Source organism: Octopus sinensis, linkage group LG9 (genome assembly GCF_006345805.1).
Source record: "Octopus sinensis linkage group LG9, ASM634580v1, whole genome shotgun sequence".
Classification (NCBI taxonomy): Eukaryota; Metazoa; Mollusca; class Cephalopoda; order Octopoda; family Octopodidae; genus Octopus; species Octopus sinensis.
In genome coordinates this window covers 32,517,734-32,542,172 of record NC_043005.1, presented here as the reverse complement: position 1 = coordinate 32,542,172, position 24,439 = coordinate 32,517,734, and the positions used below count along the sequence as shown (strand labels likewise).

General features: G+C 34.9%; 1 protein-coding gene across 5 annotated transcripts in view; it reads right to left on the bottom strand.

The window, feature by feature from the left end:
• The window catches only part of LOC115215371 (myocardin-related transcription factor B), a 384,512-nt gene that overhangs the window by 231,358 nt on the left and 128,715 nt on the right, over positions 1–24,439 (bottom strand). The gene's annotated exons all lie outside the window — the stretch shown is intronic.

The following is a 24,439-nucleotide window of genomic DNA, read 5'->3' as shown; positions in this document are numbered from 1 at the left end:
TTAACTTTACTACCCTTAGTACAAAGCTAAACATAACAGGCTTTAGAGGTAAACTCAAATCACTTTGAGTATAGGGACAGGGGTATCAAATAGAACAGGTAGGGAATATCAGCAGAGGGGGAAAGATGTCAGAACATGAATAGAACTTTAAAAGTTTGGAAATTGATGTAACAAAGTACAATTTTCAACTTTTATTTCTCAACAAGTTTCATAAAAAGCTTTCCTCCATCATTTCCAAGGCCATGAGGAAAAAAAACAAGGAATAGAAAAATCCTCACCAAGACAGAGAAAATCCAACTTATATTGACGTCCTGATCCAAAAATCTGCCATTTATAGCCATTTGTAACAGTCTGTTAAAATTTTATTGAAATGGTATCATGCCCCAAAATCTCAGGATTTATTTCATTCTATACCTACTACAAATGCATCAAAACTGAAGTCCCTTTGGCTTGAGCTTTTGGATTTCGCTAGCTCTGAAAACACTGCAGAATTGACTGCTACATGCAACAAAATAGGTTTTACATAAATATTTTAAAATTACCAAAAAAAAAATGTTTCATTTTCAAGAACCTGAAAAAAGAAGGCAACTGCTATCCCATGGATACTATTAACTTGTGTAATTTGAAGATGATCATCACCTCAGTTTCAAAGATATGACATCACAAATATGGCTAATTTTAGGCCAATTAGGCAAGATTTTGACCAATTCACTGACTATTCAAATTGTCATATTTCCTAAAATATTCATCCAAAATTCACAAATGAGGTATCAAAATGATTCATTTTGAATGCTCTCCAAGAAAAAGTACAGTAGAAATTAGATTTAAATATTTTCAAAAATTCATAATGATACCTAATTAAAGTAAGGACTTTAAAAAGTCCACTCCATTGCACTGAACACATGATCTGGATAGTGTAGTCCCACATACCAGCCTGTCTCTGGAGCTCTCTCACAGGGACACATGTACCTAGGATTATATCAGAAGTGGTTTAAAGACTTCACTGGTGTAGCCCTACATCAACTGGAAGTCTGTATTAATTTCAGGACTGGTTACAAGAGATGGTCAGCAGTAAAAAAAACTCAGGTATCAAAGGTAAGAAGATTACAGTACAGAACCCTCCTAACAACCTTCTGAAGGCCCTAACATTTCTGCATCTACACATCTACAGGCGAGCCACCCTAAACTCACCAGAACAGAGTGCACATACTACTTTCATCACCTGTGTGAAAGGCCATGGATGACGTCTACAATATCAAATAAACATCCAACACCCACCCAGATGTAGAAAGAGTAGTGTGATACTACAACTATATCAAGCCAAATAAAAAGAATTTCAGGTTTGCTTATTTTTAAATGTAATCTAAAACACGCACGCGCGCGCGCACGCACGCACACACACACACACACACACACACACACACACACACACACACACACACACACACACACACACACACACACACACACACACACACACACACACACACACACACACACAAAATAAAATAAATTGAAAAAGTAAACTCTGCACTGAAGAAAAGCGAAGATTCATGAAAAGTTCTCTCAGCAAATAAACACAAGAAAAGAAGGGGGGGAAATTAGATACAACTATAGAACCCATTTTAGTATTGATGGTTTTCATTACACTGCATTTGATGTCAGCCTCAATAATGTTATCTCATTGATCAACACATAATAAAAAATTTCTTATTTAGTTTCGGTTATATCAACATGTATTTAATATGGTCTATATATTAACAGATAACACACATCATCAGCAGCAGCATTCAAGTAGAGGTTTTAATTTATACCAATAATGTAAACAATATTACTAACAGAAGGTGGATGTCTTTGAAAAGAATTTCACATTTACATAATCAGAAATGACTAAACATGTTTAGAATGTGTGAAGAGAAAGCTGGAGGAGTAAGAAATGCCCTTGTTGGTATCAGATAATATGTGTCTAATAAATGGAGTATTGTAAATGACTGAATGTCATTCCTAATCCACTGAGTTTGAATATGTACCTTAGAGAGTCCAGGTCTCTTCTGCAGTTTAGAGCCTTCATTTCTCATGAAATGTGTTTTCACTATCTGGGGATCTACAACATCAAAGTACCTTGCCAATGTGTATGAAGTCTTCTAATTAAATGAAATATAGATCTAATATCAAATATTAGTTCACATCTGAACTTCATGCCCAAAAAATAAGCTAAACTCTAAACTGCAGATGAAGGCCAGATCCATAGAGGGACACCTCTAATGTCAGTGACTACCTAAGAATAAAGTGGCCACTTCATCATTCTGATTCCCTATCACTCCAGCTGAGGGTGTGATTTCATATTAGAAATATTTTAAATGCATTACAATGTTTGTTGATATTAGATATATTGAAAGTATATTTCCTTGTAACAAGACACTCATTAGTTGTAAGCCCAGTGAGGTTAACAACTCTGATTGCCTAAGTAGGTATCACTATAAAGTTCTGTACAATAGAGACAAGCACAGTTTGAACATGAAAAAACACATTTTTTTACTTTATGTAAATGCTGTCAAATCCCAATATCTCCTGATTTATTTATCTCTATACCTGCTACAAATGTGCCAAAACTCAAGTTCCTGTGATTTGTAATTTTGAATTTAGCTTGTCTGAAAACACTGCAAAAATCGACCATTTGTTACATGTAACAAAAAAGGCTTTACATATATATTTAAAATGTTGCCAGAAAAAATGTTTTCTTTCCAAGGACCTGAAAAAAATTAAATGACTACTATACTATGGTCACCAATAATTTGTATAATTTGAAGTTGATTATACCCCTCAGTTTCAAAGATATGACATCACAAATATAGCTTACATAAATTAGGCAAAATTTCAACCACTTCACTAACCATTCAAATTGTCATATTTCCTAAAATATTCATTCAAATTTCACAAATCAGGTATCAAAATTTTTTTTTATGCTCTCCAAGAAAAAGTACAGTAGAAGTTAGATTTAAATATTTTCCAAAATTCATAGTGATACCTTGTCTCAGTCATGTTAAAACTGGATCAAGAACTTTTCATTGAACTCCACAGCAGTCACCACAAAAGTAATATATGTTAAATATATACAAAGGTAATGTATGTTAAATACATACAAACACATCATTGTGATCACCATATACATTTTCTAACAAATTAAATGTTTTTCACTTCATCAAGTCATAACTCTAGGTAAAGGCTTTCTCTCTCTCATTCAATTCCAATCCAAGTCCATTAAGAAATCATCTAATTGTCATTTGAACCTACAACTGCAAACATCTTTATGATAAGATTTTTAAGGCATCTCTGTATGTCTTAAAATTAGCCAACAGTTCTGATCAAATAATTGCTGATTATTAAGTATAGCTGACTCACAAGAAAGAAGCCCTAAAAATCAATGACTAATATTGCTAGAGTTCATAACCATAATAAAGAAATATTTACCAAGATTTTATCACAGAAGAACCTCATTCTTGCTGAGAATTAATTTTAAATTGGTTCTCATTAGCTGTTTGCTAAATTCACCAATTGAGTAATGATAATACGGAAACATCCCAAAACATGATATTAATATGATTCAAATAAGGAACAAATGACCTTCTTTTCTCTCTCCAACCTAAAAACTAATTTCTGTATTTTATGGTATTATCTCAAATATAATTCAAGGAAATAAACACACTAAGGTATCATCAACTTATATAATTTGAGTACATTGAGGAAATATGATACCACCCAAATGGATAATTCTGCCCTTCTCTTATCACCCAATAGACTTTCTGATAATTATCTACTTTCAAAAATTTTCATGCTTAGTGATGTGAACCGAAACAATTTCTGCTATAGATTAATAGATGCATTCTGACATGACAATTACATATCACCATAAAGTGTTTGTGTTTATTTCTTTAGACTAACACAAAATACTTTAACAACACAACACAACACACACAACACACACACACACACACACACACACACACACACACACACAAATAATAATTTTATCCCAATTTTATGGCTGTTTAAAAATTCATCCAATTTTTTTGAAGTATCAATTTCCTACATTGGTCAAATTCTTTTGGCAAACAAATGGAATGTTTTGCACTCAAAATGTATTCTACTTTACTAAAGTTGTGAGGAAGTTTTCCCTGTCATAAACAAGCCACCATCATGGTCTTAACCCCCTTTATATTCAGATTTACATAAATTAGGCCAAAATTTCAACCATTTCACTAACCATTCAAATTGTCATATTTCCTAAAATATTCATCCAAATTTCACTAATGAGATATCATTTTTTTTTTAATGCTCTCCAAGAAAAAGTACAGTAGAAGTTAGATTTAAATATTTTCAAAAATTCGTAGTGATACCTTGTGTTGAATTAATCATGTATTATTGTGTTTCCTTGAGATTTCAGTGGTGCGACTACCTGTTTTTAGAATGACATTGCAGTGTAGGTGTGAGAGACTTGATCTGGTCAGTTTTACCTTAAAACTGGTAGAATATTTTAACTGAGTATGATCTGTTTAAATGCTAAAGGGTTAAACTAAAAGTAAGGGCATCAACAACATTTTAAAATAAATTCTTCATTAGGCGCAGGAGTGGCTGTGTGGTAAGTAGCTTGCTAACCAACCACATGGTTCCGGGTTCAGTCCCACTGCGTGGCATCTTGGGCAGGTGTCTTCTGCTATAGCCCTGGGCCGACCAATGCCTTGTGAGTGGATTTGGTAGACGGAAACTGAAAGAAGCCTGTCATATATATATATATATATATATATATATATATATATATATATATGTATGTATGTATGTATGTATGTGTGTCTGTGTTTGTACCCCTAGCATTGCTTGACAACCGATGCTGGTGTGTTTACGTCCCCGTCACTTAGCGGTTCGGTAAAAAGAGACCGATAGAATAAGTACTGGGCTTACAAAGAATAAGTCCCAGGGTCGATTTGCTTGACTAAAGGCGGTGCTCCAGCATGGCCGCAGTCAAATGACTGAAACATGTAAAAGAGTAAAAGAGTAAAGAGTAGTAATTTCAGTATTTCATAAATTTTTGTTTGCAAAACAATATTGAGTTTTAAATAAACAAATGATTTAAAACTGAATTTGATCAAAATATGGGTCCATGGATGTAACTAGAAAATAAAAACACCTCAAAGGTGTGTAGAACATTTTTCAGAGAATTTTCATAGAGGAAACAACTAAAGTCTAAGATGGGGGTTAGTGTTGGCAACAAGGTTTAAGTAAATTTCAATAAAGTTTACAGTGGCACACAAACTTATTCTGTGAATTTGATAAATGTATTTTCAAACTCTGAGGTATGTGCATCTCAGCATAATATAGCATTGTGAAAATACTATCAGATAGTCTGTGTGTGTGTGTGTGTGTGTGTGTGTGTGTGTGTGTGTGTGTATGTGTGTGTGTGTGAGAGTGAGAGAGAGAGAGAGAGAGAGAGAGAGGGAGGAGGTTGATCACGCATTTCTCACTTGGCACTCATTCAAGAAGTAGCATTACTTCGATATAAATGTTTACAAGAAACTCAGAGTAACAGTAAAGTGAACAAGCAGCTTCAAATGACTGTATGTGTTTGGGTAAGAAAATGATTATTTGTGTGTGCGTGCACATTCATGCATGTATGGGTGTAAAAACATAAATGAAAATGTGTGTATATCTCTAATAAACTAAATGACTACATGTTTATGTATGTAATAAAATAACTGTGTCCATGTATTTGCAATAAAATTTAAAATTGCCATCAGTTTTACAATCCTCCCCACTCCTATACTTCTATGATATTACTTACCATTCTGTTATAAATATTAAGGATTTGGAAGACATTTCCTAACAAAATCTAAAACAAAATACAAACACAAAACATTTTCAGAATTTTTTTTTTTTAAATATTGATCATTCATTGATGATAGTCATTTCCAATGTAAGAGATCAATAAAACTGTATAGTCTATTAATTAGATATATTGATAGATTAGATTCATTGCCTATCAACAACTACATTTAAAACAAATACAAAATCACTTTCTGAAATATCATTTTAATTAGAGAAAATTATCAGTAATTGAAGTGTTTCTGAGGGTTCCCCACCCTGACCCCTTCACATCAAAATGGTTTTAAATAGAAAGTCAAGTCTCAGAGATTCATGTAAGCAGCACTTGAAACTGTTTTGATAAATCTTTTAAAGATTTCACCTCTGACATAAGGCAGAACCAAGATGACAACAGTATATTTATCATCATCATCATCATTTAATGTTCATCTTCCAAGCTGGCTTGGGTTGAACAGTTTGATAGAAGCTGGCAAGACAGAGGATTGCACCAAGCTCCACTGCCTGTTTGGCATGGTTTTTACAGCTGGATGCCCTTCCTAATGCCAACCACACAGGTGTGGTCACCAAGTAACTTGCAAGATGAAGATCCTTGGAGGAAGGAATATCAGAGGAAGTGGCTTTGTGCCAGGTGATGAGAGGTTATATAAAGTATATGGGGGGGGGGACAACAGAATAGCAATGATACAATGAGCAAGGTAGGGAGGACTGGATTGAGCTGCAAGAGTGGGGAGGGAGAGATAAGCACAGTGCATAAAAAAAAGGAAATGTGAGGAAGAGGAGATGTAGTTTGATTCATTGGGGCAGGGTGTTGAAAACTTAATGCTGCATGCGGGTGGGACACACAGTACGCCAGGGACTCAGTTTTGCTGAGGTGGGCAGGTCTTGTCAAGAACCACATATCACCAGACATCTCAGTTCATTATCATCTCCTCTGTGAGGCCCAATGTCTTGAGACTGGTCCTCACTACTTCATTCCATGTCTTCATGGAATCCTATCACATCAATGTTATAAAATTAATTTTCAGTAATCAATTATCACTATGCTGGGAGAGTTTTACATCCTAACACTAGTAGAACATGTTCCTAATGCATGCATCTTTAACTCTGTTTTATACCCTATGTCAGATCTATCCAGTTCTTTGTCTTAAATCTGATGAGAGAGAGGGAAAGAGAGAGAGAGGAGAGGAGAGAGAGAGAGAGTTCTGGTGTGGTGCATGTCATTTCTAAACTCAAATCAAATCAGGTCAATAAAGTCAACCATTAAAATGTAAATTGAAATTTATCAACCATATTTCTCTCTCTCATTCTTAAAAGACACTGGTGATTTCAAAAACAGACATTAGTCACAGCTTTAATGAAAAACTGAAGTAGAATGCAGTTTATTAGAATAAACTGAAAGCTACCTTTGAACCATTATGCCAACTGATAAATATTTATAATAGATTTAAATAAATTCAAAATTATTCTCCTATTTTAATAGGAAGGAGTGAGAGGGGGGTAAAAATTAAAATAAATTTGATAAAATTGAATAAATATTCCTAGTTGATTCTCAAGTCAATGCTATTAGCTCAGTTTTTAAGTCCCATTATCAATAATCACAGACAAGACATAATTTATGAGAGAAAACAGCATGGTAGGTAAGGAAGATTTGAAAACAGAAAACCTAATGTGAACCTGCAAAATACAGGTAGAAGTTATGTTAAAGCCAGAATATAGATTATTAGATTAGGACTGAAATTAATGTGCTTTTTCAAATGAATACAAGTACAAAGGAAACAAATTCATTTCGTCTTTTTTTAAAAAACATAAAAAATAAAATCCTAACTACACTACGCTATGTCCAGGTTTAAATAATAATTAAAACCTTATTATTGATTTGATTCATTATAGGCATTCACCAATTACATGATCAGCAAAACTAATCTGCTTTAATACTGATGAAAATCATAAATCTTTAGAGTATTTGATAAAAGTTTAACCCACTAGCATTTAAACTGGCAATATCAGGCCCAAATATTCTACCTGTTTTATGTTCAAACCAGTCAGCTCTGACCTCTCATACCTGCTCTACAATATCATTCTAGAATAAGCAGTCTCATCATTAAAATCTCAAAGTTACAAAATAACGCATGATTAATTCAAAACAATGTGAATAGATATGCATTACATTTGACAGACTAACCTGAATGCTTAAGTGTTAATAGCATTCAGATGTTTCTAACTTTTTAAACTTGTCCAACACCATGACTACAGAATGAAGAATGAAGGAGGGAGGACAATGCAAAGTGAAGGTGGTACAAATCAAATACTTGTTATACAAAAGAAAGTGGGGACCAAACCAAATACTTATTATACATATCCACTTTTTAAGTGAACTCTTAAAAAAAATTATTGAAATCATTATACTTGAAAATAAATGTTGGACTTTGATTCTGCAAACCGGAGTTGAGGAATCCAAGACCAAAAGACTGGTCATTGTCTTTGAGAAAATTCACTTTAGAATTTGAAAATGACATTTATGCTGCATATTTTGAAATTGTTATTTTTATTTATAGTACTTTGCTTGTAATCTAACATTGATTGCCAGCAGTCCCACCCATCCCAGCACGGAAGGCAGACATATGATGATGATGATGATGATATTTAGAATCATTGGCAGGAAAGGAAATGGTTTACAAAGAACATAATGAGTCGATTTGTTTTGAGGCCATCAGAACCAAAGATGACATTTATAATTAAAGAAAACAAATCTTAATGGTCAGTGAAAATATTGAAGACATTCTGGAGAACAAAATTACAATTGGAATAGTTTAGAATGTGATGATGTAACAGATCCTACATAATAATGTTCCATCACATACTAATAGAACATTATCTAACAGTTACAGACAGTAAGTCTGGCAGAATGACCAATTCCAAGAGAATATGGTTCAGCCAAAGTTAAACCTCATTTTGGAAAATTAAATAAAACAACTTCACACTTGAAGATTAAGCCATTCTTTGTCTACCATTCCCAAAACCCACAAGCATTCAAGTTGCACAAAATCCTAATGGAGAAGCTGCAGGTCATGTTGAGGGCAAACATTAAAGCCTGGGTCACCAGGCAATTCTTCACCGAGCGGGTCAATCTCATGTAGCACTTTCACTACCTCATTGTAGCAGTGAAAAAGTACTTTCTGGAGAACGATCTTCCTCTCAAGGCCATCCTCATCCTCGATAATGCTCCTGCTCACCCTCCTAACTTCAAAGATGATATCCTGGATGAATTTAAATTCATAAAAGTTCCTATATCTTTCATGCAATGCCACCCCTATCATGCAGCCCATGGACCAACAGGTGACTTCAAATTTTAAGAAATTGTGCACCAAACACCTGTTTTGTTGGTGCTTTGAAGTTACCAAAAATACAAATCTAACCATTTGTGAGTTTTGGAAGGAGCACTACAACATTGTTAACTGCCTGAAAATCATTGATATGGCCTGGCAGGGTATAAGAAGGAGAATGCTGAATTCTGCATTGAGGAAATTGTGGCCTGACTGCATATCCAAAAGATACTTGAAGGGGTTTGATTCTGAGACACCTGTCCATAGCAAGTCCATGGGCCTTGAGGCTGATGATGGGGTCACTAATGATCTCATGAAGGAATACTCAGAGGAGATGACAACAGATGAACTCCTGCAGCTTCAGGAGCAACATTTAGATTCAGTTGAAGAGACTGGTTTCTGAAGGAGGACAGGGTAGTGATAGTGGAGAAGGGTATCTCTATGAGTGACATAATGGCAGTGTTGGCAAAGTGGCAGTATTTTTCTGAATTTGTAGAAAAATATCATCCTGAAAAAGTATACTGACAAGAAAGATCACTGGAGTAATTAATTAGCATAAGAATAGCATGGGCAAAGTTCAGAAAGCTCCTACCTCTACTGGTGACAAAGGGTCTTTCACTCAGAGTGAAAGCTAGACTGTATGATGCGTGTGTTCATATTGTTATGCTACATGGCAGTGAAACATGGGCCATGAGTGTTGGGGATATATGTAGACTTGAAAGAAATGAAGCTAGTATGATCTGCTGGATGTGTAATATCAGTGTGCACACACAACAGAGTGTAAGCACCCTGAGGGAAATGTTGGATATAAGAAGCATCAGATGTGGTGTGCAAGAGAGACGACTGCGATGGTATGGTCATGTACTGTGTATGGATGAAGCGAGCTGTGTGAAGAAGTGTCACTCACTAACACTGGAAGGAACCTGTGGAAGAGGGAGACCCAGGAAGACATGGGATGAGGTGGCGAAGCACAACCTTCAAACGATGTGCCGCACAGAGGCAATGACAAGAGACAAAGACCTCTGGAGATATACTGTGATCATTCCACCACCCTAATAACAATAATAGTAACGACAACAAGAATTCTAAATCTTCAAGTTATAGAAAAGATTTTCAATTTCAAGAGGGTAGGCCACCAAACAGAAAACTAACAAGACTACATTAGAACTTTAACAAGGAATGTTACTTTCTAAAATTATATTTCATTCAATTATGGAACGAAGCAGACATGTTATCAGTTTTCCAATTCAAGAATTTTTAACATCTGCTTTTATTAGTTCCAGACAGATGACCTAATGGCCCATTTTATATTTGCAGATGATAGCTACTTTTTTAGAGCAATGAAACCTTCCTAAAATGTTGGTTACCATTTGAACTATGGTTTCTGAACATTCACAATAAATATCAGTAATAAATAGAGATCAATTGAAAAGATGTAAGAATTGCTATTAAGAATATTTAGCCATATTTACTTTATAATGGCACATGTAAGACAGATACATTTATAGCCTGTATATCTAACTACAGGCATATATATATATATATATATAACGGGAAGCTCTATGAAAATAGACAAAAGACGAAGGCAGGTTTACGGAAATAAAGACCAGTCGTTGCCGGGTCATAGTGCTAGTGCATGTATATATGTGTATATATATATATGTGTACATATCACATGTACATCTATATATATACATCTACACATAAAATACAAAATACAAAGTTATATCTTGATATCGCTAGTGATAACAATACTCAAAATATATAACAGACTGGAATTGTTAGCCCGTCTCTTGTAATTTCGATCAATTGTATCTTGTCCTCCCTCTTGTATAGAAGTGTGGCTACAATCCAGCCTACCTCTACTTCGGGAGGTGGGGGGGGGGGGCATTTAAAAAAATTTTTCCGGGACATCCTACATCCCAGATATAAAGGTAAAAATAAAATATTTCCACTTTGCAAGTTCGAGTCAAATACTCCCTTGCACGCTCCGTTGACTCAAACCTTGCTTCTATAGTGGCGAATTTACCGCCTCTGATTAGATACCTTTCATAGACACACTGAGAGACTTTTCGAAGGTGCTTTCCTCCATATGTTCAAATCTTCTTTTTTCTCTACATTGTATACTTTATAGACAATAGTCTTTTCTTTAATTTAATTTTTTATTATCCATCTGGACTATTCCATTGCTGTACGCTAATTTTATTTTTAATTTATTCCCATTCATGTGAAACCACTTATTCAAGTTCAAATCATTGATGCAATTTTATACCAATTGCTATTTTTACTTTTGTTATGTTACTTTAGTTTGATTTTAATTATTACTTACTACATATAATTCAATTGTTATTATTATTTTTATTGTTAAAGTGAAAGTATCTGACATAAAATAGAGAAACGTTTTTGTTTCACTTTGAACACATAATACTGAAATAGTGGAGAAGATATGATATTGCTATGGGTTCGCTCTAGGCAAGAAGGTGAACATCTTTTTTGCCGATGACACTCCCCGGACCCTAAGTAAGGCATGTGTAAAATTTGAATGAAATTGGTTGTGTAGTTCTCAAGTTTTAGGGAGACGGACAGACACACACACACATTCTCAATTTTATGTATATAAAGATATATATACATACATACACACACACACACTCATGAATGCATGCATATATACAGAAAAGCTGTGACTACACCCAGAAATACCCATTTAGGCATACAGAGATATATATGTACACACTCACCCATCCTACCACCAGACAAATTGTGATCGCTTTTCACACGCACACACACACACACACACACACACACACACACACACACACCACACACACACACACACACACACACACACAAACTATAAATGAATAACAAATTGACTATTTTCACTTTTACCTCAATTTTATTATTCATTTTTTTCAATCAGCTAATTACAACACTAAAATTATTCTTATACCAAATAACATTCACTTTTAAGTGAGGTATTTCCAGAATAAATTTCCATATTAATACAGAAATAAATATTCAAAGTAACATCAAGATGTAAACAAATTGTTAATTGAAACAAAATTGTTTGGTTGACACTTTAGGGCAATGTGACATTTAACCTTATCACACCATTTACAGAAAAGGGTCCACAAAAATATATTCACATTACTTTCAAATACATGCAATTAGTACCTCTCTTCTGTTATTGTCTCCCACACATCATCAACAATAATAATAATGTCTTCAAATTTTGACACAAGGCCAGCAATTTAAGAAAAGAGGCAAGTTAATTACATCAACTCCAGTGATCAACTTCTGCATATTTTATTGGACCTGAAAGGCTAAAAGGCAAAGTCGACCATAGTGAAATTTGAACTCAGAACATAAAGACAGATGAAATGTCACTAAGCATTTTGCACAGCGTGCAAACGATTCTGCCAGTTCACTGCTTTTCAACAACAACAATAATAATAATCTCTCATAGGGCAATCACAATACAAGTTCTTGTTTAACACATTTGTTATAATGCTTGAAGAAATCAATCAGTTTTTTAAATTTATATTTAATTACAATTTCATGCATGTATTGGATATATGTGTGAGAGGGTAAAAGAAAGAGAATAAATTAAATTTGTGTGTGTGCACGCGCATATGTTCTCTCTACTAAAATCATGAGAGGAGAAAATGTCTACAGAAATAAGACATAAATTACTGGAAAAAAATTATTGAATGACTGAAATTTTTATTCAAAAATAAAATATGTAATAAAATTTTTGAAGAAGTAAACATTAGTTGAGAGTAAAAACTATATAAGTGAGAAGTAACTGAAAAAATTGGTAAAATTTGAAGAGGTGGGATGCTAAGAAAAGGAGAAAGAATCAGCATATATAAAAGATGAGGAAATACAATCCAGCTACTCCTGACACATCTGTAATGATATAAGGTGAAACTGAGTAAAGATTAAGTTAAAGTGAAGCAGTCAGGTAAAAATTCAAGCTGTGAATAATTAAGTTGTTTAAATTACTGTTAAGTAGAAGAATCTGCACATAGACGAGGTCTGCAACTAGCTAACATAAGAGTGAGTGGGTGCTTTAAATAATCACTAGAAAACACAGCTAAATATTCCTTCTAATTACACCACACAATCTTTTAAAAAGGTAAAAAAAAAAAAAAATGCCACCTTGGATAGAGTGAATCTAGACACAATATGTCTGCAAGAAAAATGAGATCGGTCAGAGCTGAAAGACCTGTCCTCTCACAGCTGATCTAGGGCTGCTGCTACTACAATAACAACAACTATTACTACCACGACCTGATCAATGGCATCTAAGCCTTCCCTTAACTACTGAGTCATTGTGAGAATTTCTACATAGTTGATCAACCTGCTGGAAAAAGCAATCAAATCTCCCTCAAATCACAATAACACCCATCTTAGGAAAAGATAAAACATATCATAGCACTAAAAAAGGCAACTGAGTCATGGCAAGAATGCCTTTCCTCATAGATTTGTTCTGCTTAATTAGGTTTAACCTGAGGTTTAAACTACCACAACAGACTACTTAGGTGATAGACATCTGCCAACAAGAACTTAAGACACTAATGATAGTCAAACATCAATAGTCATATAGTGATATCCCATCAATGATATCAACTACTTCTATCCATCAACTTCAAATCAAGGAAAACAATAAACAAAAAAATATTTCATGAAGACCTAGGTGAGAAATAAGGGTATAGATTTAGTGTGTTTTCTCCGTTTTTTCCCCGTCCTTGTTTTCATATACCTTTGCTGCTTTCTTCCAAGGAATCTAATGTTCTTAGCTTAGTTTTTCCTTGGGGCTGGCCAGATTGGAGCAATCTCAAGTATAACCAGCTGAAATTGCAAAGATAATCTGGAACTCGACTGAGGAAAGAGAACTCTGAATGACCCGTCGTTGTTTTCTTTCTATTGTCTATCTGGATGTTTTGTTATCCCTTTCTTGTATCACCTAACTGTCTGGGTGTTTTGCGTTCTTGTCCCATTTTGTGTATATATATATATATGGACACACAGGTAGAAGTTTTCTTTTTCTTTTTTTACCCTATATTTGATCATAAAACAGATAAATCTATAAAGTTTAGAAAACAACTACCTTTATAGAAACCCCACTGGATCTCTATACACAGAATTAAGTAATTCTATACGTCACATGAAATAATGTATATTCTGCATATCAAATAGTACACACACACAAACCCCAAGGAGGAACAATTTTACACTATAAATGTAAATTCATTTATTGAAACATATTTAATAAGTTTCTATCTAAAAACTGTGCCACTAGTGCACCCACCCCTACACACAATATTTAGGTAACTAGTTTCATCTTGTCTATTTGATGTCTACTCTAAAATCTCATATATCAGTGGTATTTCTACTTCCAAATAATCTACAATGGTTTTAAGAAACAACCTTTTGGCCTTCTGTATAAATAAATGACTTGAGCATTGCCAACAAAATACACCAATTTCCCTCTTTATATCAACAGTACTAAACCTGGACAGATTTTTATAATTGTCTTTTAATGAATATTCCACTAGAACTTTTACTTGGTTAATCTCACAAATGGTATAAAGATGCACATAAACACATGCACACAATATACAAACAACCATTTTTCTTTTTCATTTGCCATAAATCTTTTAACACATTTTAAAGCAACAAAACATTGCCTCAGATGTCGTAAACTAAGATCTAAGATTAGCATGTGCACGTGTACACACACACTCACACACACACACACACACACACACACACACACACACACACACAAAGTGTTTAAGATTCAGAAGATTCAATGTTGACTTTCATTCTTTAACTTCTGTTAATTGCATCCTTTCAGGTTGAGGTTTTGTGAAGGAGTGAGGAGGTGATGCCTGCCAGGGAATGTAGCCTCAAGTCAGAAACACTACATATATAATATATAAAATAACAGAAACAGTAGATATAATATATGAAACAAATTTATTATATTAAAAGACCCATCAACAACCAATAACAAGAACTCAATACTGAAAGTAGAGTAATACACGCGCATATATGGAAGACAAGAAAGATCAGAATTACAATTTGCTGTGAAATTGTCAATTTGTAATCTGATGATTAAATACATGGAGATGTAGTAAGTTGTAATACTGAGAGAGAGAGAGAGATAGATGAACAAATGTGATAAAGACCTGACAGATTAGATATTAGCAGGGGTCACCTAAGTCTTGTTTCATGCAACCCCTAGTGTTGATGTGGCACTATAATAAAATCAGTCCACACTGTGAGATATAGGCAATGTTGGGTGGATTTTTTCTGGTGTAGTATGTCCAGATCACACACACACTATTCATTCTAGGAACGGTTTATGTCTGATAATGCAAATATCCAACAGCCTATCATTTGTCATTGCCAGATCTGTAACTTCTTGGGCAACGTCAAATTGTGTTACATCTCACCAACAAAAGACAATTTGCCATCTAAACATACTCTATGTTACTCCACTCTTTTAAAGTACACCATACTGTACAAAGGCATTCCCCTCTTGAAGTACACCCTCTTGAAATAAAACTGTTCGCTTGCTGGCAGCTTTCAAATAAACATTAATTAATAACAATTTTAAACTAAACACCAACTACATTTAACAATGTCCAAGATTCTATTTAATTGGAGAGAATTCTTATGAGTTCATTAAGGTAAAAACCATTGCTCAGCTCTACATTCTAAGACTAACAAATAAATTTTAAAAACCATTAAATTTATAAATAAGAACTAAAACCTGTTGGTGTGAATAGAACTGTCTTGAACCACAAGCACCAGCAGCAAAACAAAGAAGGAAAACCTGTGCCTTGACTTCTACCAAGTCACATATTTGGTTGAGCTAATATTTGAACAAATTTCCTTTAATTAGTTTATACCTATAACAGTCTACAGCAAGAATAAACAACCGCAAGCAAACTGAACAATATGTTATTGTTACCTAAGGAGACTATTTCAATGAACTTAAAACATTTTACAAAAGCAACTAAATGAATAAATAAATAAATAAATAAATAAGACACCCCCTCAAAAATTATAATTGATATTTTCTATGATTAAATATAAAGATTTTAATTTTAGATTAAATCAAGCCATTCGTACTTGAATTAAATGCACCTTTTTTCACACATGGTTCCATGAAGCCCCATGGCATTAATATCTTTAAAGATGGTATTATGTTTAAAAAGACTATTTTTAATTCTATATTTTCAATGAAATGGGGCTTTAAGGCTGTGGCTGAGATTAAGTAAAAATTACTACAGTCAGTAGTTAAATGCCAGTCTTAATTATAAACACTGAACTCTCACAATTTTCTGTCATTTTCCCTGTAATTTTTTTGTAACAAAGTAGTTTGTAGTCTGAGAAGCTGGTATTGAGGAAGATATCTCAATGTTAATTACTTGTTACTTCATCCAAATATGTTTTTACACTTAATCAAATTGCACCAGTCGTGTTGAATAGAAATACCATTAGTATGTTCATATTGAACCACCACTGCTGTTGCTGTTGCAGCTGATGATGAGGATGATGACAATTATGATTGGTGATTATTAAAGACAATGCTACTTGATGCAGGATATTAATGTGGGTGGTGGTGGTGGCAGCAGCAGCAGCAGCAGCAGTAGTAGTAGTAGTAGTAGTAGTAGTAGTAGTAGTAGTAAAAGTCTAAATTATATTAGTATATTTACATTCATTTTCAGCCATATTCAATGTTCAACTTAGTTAAAGGTAAACTGTTTTACTTGGAATTCCTTAGATTAAGTGCTTAAACCAAAAACTACCTTACCAATCCAATATCTATAGAATCAATTATTGATAACAGAATTCAAAACCTGATGTAAGAAGGTGTGAGGATCTGTTTTTTTGTAACACTGTAATGAAGGGATTGCTAATTTTATGAATATCACAAGAAAGCTTAGTACTGTCATTATTGGAATGGGGAGGGGAGAAATTTTTTACTGTTGGATAATTGCCAAGTTACAGAGAAGCAAAAAGTATCTTTGAGATCTATTGCCTTCAGTAACAGTGAATTAAAAGGGTAGGTAGAGCTTGTGTATTGTATGTAATATGCAGGCAAATATGTTATTTAGGTAATAGCTACCTAACACATTTTGACAATAAGGCTGCACCTTTCTACTTGAGCTACCAGTTTGAAGACAGGTCCACCAAGCCCCAAGTGGAAATGAAATTAAAATTCCTGAAATATATACCAAATCTAAATGAAGACAGAAAAGCTACAAAGAGTTCCCTAAGAATAGTTAAGACTCAATAATACAGATGACTCAATTTCTAGTCTACTATTGGTAACACATCACCTATTTCACAGCAAGTTTCTTGGAGACAGCCGGACGGACACGGACACACTTTTCATATTTACTGAAAATCAACATTATTTTTGGCCAAAGTATTATAAAAAAGAAAAAAAAAGAAAATTTTAATCTGTGAATAATAGATGCTGGTGATAATGTTTAAGATATTGGATATATCAATTAAGAATGACAGCTAATCTGTATATTAATAAAGACTAATTCTGTTGAAAGTGAAGACAAGAGTGTAAGAATTTGCCAAATAACAAATATCATTACAGTGGGATCTTCTTAGCCAATTGTCACTGATTCTATTACTAAAGAAAAAAAAAAGAAGAAAGATTAAAACAGACTCCCATGAAATATTTTCTCAATCTATAATACAAGAAAATGAGATAAATGTAGCAAGCAATTGACTGTTGCTATGGCTTCAGGCATTTTTAGGCTAAATTCTTGTCTGATAGTTAAGATAGAAACAACAACAATCAAGTAAGTATCTAATTTACAAGTTTGACCATCCCCTGTAACAATATTTTTCTTTTTCCTTTAGTTAACTGTCTACATCAAGAAAAGAAATGAAATCCTATCAAGTGCTAAGCTGAATACTTAATTAGTTTGTGATCCATTCATTTCCCATTTCATATTCTACAGACATTCCTTGTAATATCAATCAACACCATTACCAATACTGTCCTCCTCTTCCGCATGCCTTTAACCAATGTTGCAGTGAATGTTAGTGATCATTGCAACAGGAAAAACCTTTCTCTTTTTTTTTTTTTTTTAATAGGCTGACAGTAAAACAATCCTAATGACTAACAGAAGAATGAGACATTTCTCTGAAGTTAAATAAATCATGTTTAACCCTTTCGTTACTGTATTTTTTTTTTTTTTTTTTGAGATGCTCTGTGTTTCTTTCAATTACTTTAAATATAACAAAGAATTTAGTAAAATAACTTAGTTATCATTCAGCTAGTGTTAGGAACATGAATTGTGAATAAGGTTTGATGGAAGATTTTAATTCAAAACTAATGAAAACAGGACATTTGTACTCAGAGCCAGAGCCAGAGCCAGTTTTAGCCAGGTTGGTAATGAAAGGGTTAATGTGCATCTAGAAGCTGAGAGAGTGATGAGAAGACAAGGTGAATGAAAGAGTGAGAGAGAAGAGACATAAGGAAAGGGCTGAGATGGAGAGGGCTGAGATGGAGGAGACAGTGACATGAAAGAGAAGGTTATGAAGAAACAAACTGAATGGTAAGAAAGGAAACTGAATGGAAATTAAAGAAGAGGAAGAAAGAGGAGGAAATGTAAGAGGAGGAGAACAGAGTAACAGAGAGGAAGAAAGTTGCTGTAGTACCACTGCATAGTTTAGAACATGAGAAGTAGAATCAAGTCAATAGGGATAAGTAAATAGAAAAAGGAACAATATGTGACAGACAAAGCAAGTTTAGAATAAGGGACACCGAGGAATGCATGTGAGAATGCCACCATGGCACAATAGCATGCTTTACTGTGTTTTCCAGTACATAAGTTGAATTTTTCAGATGAACATTTACAACAAAAAAGGGTAGATTGACTTATACACCAAGACAACTGTGGAGGACCAAGAATTCCATGCGAAATGCAGCAGGATTTGTAAAGATGATGATGATGATGTTTGAATGTTTACACTATATATTATGTTGACTTATATGCCAAAAGATATGGTCGTTGGCAAAGGAGTAAAGCCAGAAACATTTTAAAGAAATTGGTGATGATCCCTCATTATTGTCATAAATACTAAGTAGCATCAAGAGCCTCTCTGTTTTGTGACAAATAATAATTTACAGTTACCATATCAAATATAGAAATGTTGGACAGTAAGGTCATTGTCTGTTGTGGCACATAATTGTTTACAAATGCATTTTTAAAGGAGTTGTATTGTCAAGAAATAAATCATTCTATAAAACACATACACACACATACAGGAGATAATTAAATTAATATAGGTTCTGAAACCAGCAGCCAATTCTCCCTCAAACTATATCCTATCAGCTTAAAACAACAATGCAACTATTCCTTGAACATAAGAAAAAGACAAGATGGTCAATTAAGGCTGACCTGGGGTTAAACACTAACTTCATCAATCATTTATGAATTCCAAGAACATTGATAATGATTATGCTGATCCACCACCACCACCACCTCTTCCAGGAGTGGTTTAGAAGTGCTATGAGCTCTGACCCCTCCACTTTTTTAGATTAACACACGACATACATCACTTGGGGAGCAGTAGGCTGCAATCAGGTTTAGAGTCCTTGAGTAAAATCAGTTTCTAAAAGAATGTTTTAATGTCAACCAAATGCTGAAACTATACAGGAGACAAGGGTGGGGGTACTGAAATGAAATTGTCTGTTTGTTTTGCAGTGGAACTAATCGATTGTCAGAGAGTTTCTGCCTTCTCTCTTGCAACATATACTGCACAACAACGGTACACATAAGGTGCACTGGAAGTACAATTAACAATACATATTACTGTGTGCTATTATTTCATCATCTTTATTTATTTAGGAAATGGTCTCAGCCATAACAACACTTGTCCTAACATGTATTCTTGCCTGCTCTATTCCTTCATACACATAAACCCAACTTGTTAAACATTTAGTTAAGGTACTACAACCACATACATTGGTTCTATTTATACTGTTCTAAGACTACTCCTGGTTAAAGAAATCTTGGATTATATTTGATAAAATCATTAGATATGGAATCAGAATACTATCAGGATCCTTTTCTTTTCTTTCACAGTTCAAGTCTTGGGACTGTGAGTTCATGAGTGGATGTACACTTGAGAAAAAGAAATAAAACATGTATCATGGGGTAAGAGTGAAAGAGAGAGTGTGCGCGTGTGTGTGCGCACGTGTGTGTTAAGAAAGAAAATGCATGCATGACTGAATGAGAGCAAGTGGGAGGAGGGTCGTGGTTAAAGATAACATTGTTTGAATGCAATGGAGTGGTCAGTATCAAGTCCAGACAAAGTTGAAGGAGAGTTTGTACATGGTGGTAGGACAGGTGAAGGTTAAAGTTAGGTTGTATGAGAGAGATTGATAGAATTTAGAGAAGTTTTGTTGTATGTGAGGAGTGTAGAGATAAAAATAAAACAAAGAGCAAATCTAGTGAATTTATTTGCAGCAGAGGTACTTCTTGAGGAATGGCAGAGGAAGAAGATTCTGTAAAATTAGTAGAGATCCAGAAGAGCTTGGCAGAACTTAGGTAGGTGAGAGGGTTTGCAAGAAATACAGGGAATGAGGGGCATTTGAGGACACTTAATTATCAGTATATTACATTCTTCAAACCAATTAAAAGGTTTTCATTTCTTTCATATCCCCCATGATAGATAACATGTTAACACAAGAAATAAAAAAGCATGCAGCCATTGTACCCAAGTATGTGGAACACAGTCATTCAGAAATTGCCAACTTTTTAAACATTGCAAATCCTTTTGAAATTCAGATGGAATTGAAAGACTCTGACAGGAGTGTTTCAGCTGTAACAAAGAGAAAAAATATTCTAAATATTTGAACATTAAGGACACCAGAATTCATCCAATAAGCTCAAAAACGTTATTGATGATGATGATCATCATCATCATCGTTTAACGTCCGCTTTCCATGCTAGCATAGGTTGGACGATTTGACTGAGGGCTGGCGAACCAGATGGCTGCACCAGGCTTCAATCTTGATCTGGCAGAGTTTCTACAGCTGGATGCCCTTCCTAACACCAACTACTCCAAGAGTGTAGTGGGTGCTTTTTACGTGCCACCGGCACGAGGCCAGTCAGGCAGTAATGGCAATGACCTCACTCAAATCTTTTAAACATGCCACCGGCACAGGTGCCAGTTAGGCGATGCTGGTAACGATTACACTCGAATGGTGCCTTTTATGTGCCACCGGCATGGAGGCCAGATAGCCACTATGGCAACGATCACGCTCCGATGGTGCTCTTAACACCCTACTAGCATGCGGATCGAGTACCAGTAAGGCGACACTGGTAATGATCGCACTTGAATGGTGCCGTTTATGTGCCACTGGCACGGAAGCCGGCTAGCCGCTCTGTCAACGATCACACTCGTATGGTGCTCTTTGCAACCCGCTAGCACAGATGTCAGTCATCAAATTTGCTTTTGATTTCACTTGCCTCAACAGGTCTATACAAGCAGAGTTTTAGTGTCCAAAGAAGGAAAAGGTACGCATAAGTGGGCTGGTTACGCCCCTGGCATAGGCCATGAGGTTATGGTCTCATTTGGCTTGCCGGATCTTCTCAAGCACAGCATATTTCCAAAAGTCTTGGTCACTAGTCATTTCCTTGGTAAGGCCTAAAGTTCGAAGGTCATGCTTCACCACTTCATCACAGGTCTTCCTTGGTCTACCTCTACCACAAGTTCCCTTAATTGCTAGGGTGTGGCACTTTTTCACACAGCTATCCTCATTCATTCTCTCCACATGACCATACCAGTGCAGTTGTCTTTCTTGCACACCACATCTGACGCTTCTTAGGTCCAACATTTCTCTCAAGGTACTTACACTCTGTTGAGTATGCACACTGACATTACACATCCATCGGATCATACTGGCTTCATTCCTTGCGAGCTTACGCATGTCCTCAGCAGTCACAGCCCATGTTTCACTGCCATGTAGCATGGCTGTTCGTACACATGCGTCATACAGTTTACCTTTTACTCTGAGCGAGAGGCCCTTTGTCCAGAAAATTAATGAGGGCCACTGCCAAATAACTGTAATAGCTAACAGGGAACAGATGCAGTGATAGGCTTATAAAGATTTAATTATCATACAGCAATCATCAAAGTTACTATCAACCTTTACCTTAGAAAAATTAATGAATATGTACTCTGCTAAAAAGTATTTGATTAATCTTTCAGTTTAATGCTAAATTGTTTTTATAACTTCACATTAAAAAAAAAACAATAATACACATGCACACATCATCATCATTTTCACATCCACTTTTCCATGCTTGCATGGGCCAAACCAAATTTGTTGAAACAGATTTTCTACAGTTGGATGCCCTTCTGGTCACCAACCCTCATCTATTTCTAAGCAAGGTAATATTACCCCATGGCCAGATACATTTTTAACAGAAAACTACAAATAGAGAGAGGAGAGAGAGAGAGAGAGAGAGGAGAGAGAGAGAGAGAGAGAAGAGAGAGAGAGAGAGAGAGAGAAACTTCTTTCAATTTCTGTCTACCAAATACCCTCACAAGGCTTTGATTGGCTCAGATCTACGGATGATATTTGCCCAAGTTACTGTTTAGTGCGATTAAACCTGAAACTATTGAGTTGGGAAGTGAGCTTCTTAACCACACAGCCATACCTGTGCCTACACACATATTGAACTTCAGTAAAAAAAAACAGTTAATGACATTGCTAGACGCATAACAGTTGTAAAGCACAAAAACCTTTAAAAACCAGGAAACATGAGATCCTTTGAAATTTCAGGCAATAGTTTAACCGATTCTCCTATAAACAATATTCATTTACAACTAACTTTGGTGTGTGTGTGTGTGGTGAGAGAGAGAGAGGGGGGGGGGACATTTGCGCTAAATAAAGTCAAAATGAGAAAATACTAACTCCTAACTCTGTTTACTGAAACAAAAGGTCAGGAAGAAACTGAGAAATGAAAGCTGAAATATAAAACAGGAAAAATAAAAAATAAAATCAGGTGAGCAATACTTTGAGCTTGTAATAATTAAAAGACAAGAAAACCTTGTTACACTTGTAGAAGTGTAAGCTCGAACAGTTTCCACAAACTGCTGAAATATGCCAAATCAACAAACCTGCAACATTGAAAGGTGGTGATACAGTTTAGCAGAGTGCACACATCTGTTTGGAGGTGTGCAGTGTTTGCAGTGAATGTAGAAATGTATATTTATCTATGAAAGGTTGTAAGTATGCATCAAAATAGCTGTTAAATGTGAACCTTATACATTGTTCCATATGTGAAAGTGCTTCTCCACAGAACAACATATTCACAAACTAGAGTGAATTTACACATACATACATACATACATATATTTATTTGTGTGTGTGTGTGAGTGTATATACATACATATGCACACACACACACACCCACACACACACACACACACGATAGATTGGTAGCCACTACACACATTTTTTCTTCTCTTCTTGTTTCTCTCTTTGGTTTTTTCATGAACTCTCCCCCTATATATACATATACATTCACACACTATATATACATATACATACACATATATAGACACATACACACACACACCTATATATATATATATATATATATATATATATATATATACATATATATACACACACACACACATACACACACATACCTATAGATATATAAACACATACTCACACATGCACACACAATTATTCACATAGAAAGACATTTAAATGTTGATGTAGTAAGCATGTGTGAAGGGGAGAACATGCAGTCTATATGGTATGCATATATATGCATACCAAAACTACATGGAGATCTACATGGTCACAAATGCACATTTCACCCAGCCATGTCTGTTTACTAGAGTTGTGCAATGGTGTCGCTTGACACCCTTTATAGGTTATAAACAAAAATGAACAGGCAGGCAGAATGGATGAAACTGGCAGATGGAAGCTGTATGGAAACCTGCCATAATGTGTGCATGAAAGTTTCCTTTCCATGCCCTTACATGACACCATTTGAAGACGGTGGTGCTTTGTTTTAATTTACCCCTCATTGTTTCCCACTCTTGCTGTTTTAGCAACAAACATCTAGCAACCATTAGTAGCCCTCTCTATTAATATCTCTTTTCCATTCTTCTTGCTATCTCTAAACTCATTTTCCAGCCATTCTATTTCTTTCACC